Source organism: Panthera leo, chromosome B4, assembly GCF_018350215.1.
Source record: "Panthera leo isolate Ple1 chromosome B4, P.leo_Ple1_pat1.1, whole genome shotgun sequence".
NCBI classification, from domain to species: Eukaryota; Metazoa; Chordata; class Mammalia; order Carnivora; family Felidae; genus Panthera; species Panthera leo.
Window position 1 is genome coordinate 49,273,867 of NC_056685.1, and position 1,862 is coordinate 49,275,728.

A 1,862-nucleotide genomic window follows, 5' to 3' on the forward strand; every position below is an offset into this window, starting at 1 on the left:
CTTGCTATACGGTGAACATCTTTGAAGGGAAAGGTATTTATAGCATATAGGTACTCACTAAATGTTTTCTGAATGAATAAATAAATGTGTGTTTTGGTCAAGTTGGCAAATAAAGGATTCTTTTACCAAATAGAAGTTTGGGTATGATAAATCCATAGGTGCGGGGGTCAGAAGCCCTGGTTTTAAGTTTTAGCTTAGATATATAATATGATACTGAAAATTCACTTAACCTTTTCCAGTCTCAATTTTTCTCACCGTGGGCATAAAATATCTTTCTTATAAGGTTGCTATTAAGATGGATGTGAAAGTGCTTTCTAATCTGAAATACTATTTAGATGTTAGTCATTATTACAAATATGATCCCAATATTCCTCATTATACAGCAACATTTAAAGGTAAGTGGCTCTGTCAGGAACAAAGCAACGTAGCCTTTCCAGAATGGGTAAATCAAGAGTGCTAGTCATGGCAAAATGCCAGCTACCCTGAGGGAAATTACATCAATGATTTGAATCAGAGGTCAAGACAGAAGTCTCTGTATAGTTGGACAGACCAAAGAAGACTGGAAGTGTTTTGGCTTGGAGGCAGTGCAGATCCCAAGCGATTGTAAGAATCCCCAAGGTACGGGGTTCTGAATCTGACCAGCAACAAATAAACTTGTTCCAAGGTCAATGAACGGTCCTAGCAGTCACCATGCAGGCATCTGAATCTTTGTTCTGGTGTTCTGACAATAGTTGGAGTTTCACTGAATGGGAGCTAAGGAACAGGATGAGTTTATAGATAAAGGGTTATCATGGTTGTTGCTAAAACCATGTGAAGACAGAAGTAATTGATTTGAGGTAGGGCACATAGACAAAGGGCTGGGTGACAAAGATGATAATTATGATACTATTACTACAACTACCATTACCAACAGCACCAATAACTATATGTTGACAGTTTACCAAGTATTCCCCATTATCTCTGTTAATACTCATTAAAAAGTTGTAAAGCACTTACTCCATTTTACAGATAAAAAGTATACATTCAGTTAAATCTAGTCACTAGTCTAAGGCCATGATTACAAATAAATTGACTTAGCTCCTGTAAAATCCACATCCTCTGTCATTTTGTACAAGATGATTAACCCTTTAGTCAGCGTCCCAGGATAGCAGGGTGCTGTGCAGAGTGGACTGGGGGGCAGAAATTGTTTCTGGGTAATCAACAGCATTTGCTACAGGATGCTTTGAATTGTTGTTTTGCACGTGTGTGTTTTCTTCCTTATGAAGTGAACCCTCCTTGAGAGCAATAAACATGATCTTATTATTCTCCCTTTTCATTGATACAGCTCCAAGGGCAGTATTTGTACCTGGTAGACTAGATAAATACATTTTAGTAATTATTAGTACTATAATAAAAGTATCTACTAAGATTTGCTTTCCATTCAAATAGCTTATTCATGAATGGCTGTCATTCCTTCTCTCTCTAACAGATATATGCAGGTTTCATTACAAAGCTCATTTCTTTTCCATGCTGCTAGATTCCTCTGCTGTATCCTATGACCAGCACATCATGGCAAAACTCTGCAGGCATGGAAATTCCTGAGCATGGCTCCTTGCTGACTTGTCACCCAGGACCATGATCCTCTTTTCTCTCGAATTAGCACATGGCGCCTCTAATCTGCAATTCACTATCCCATTTCTTTTTCTTGTTACCTTCCCCACTCTTCATATTCTTCAAACTTTGTATTTCAAAACTAAATATTTAGCTTATTAAAGAAAGGAGAGACTGGAGGCAAAATAAAGTAGGTTAAAGTGGAATGAGTGAAGTGAAATAAATTAAATAATTGTTAGATTTTAAAACATTGCGTGTATTTAAAATTAGAT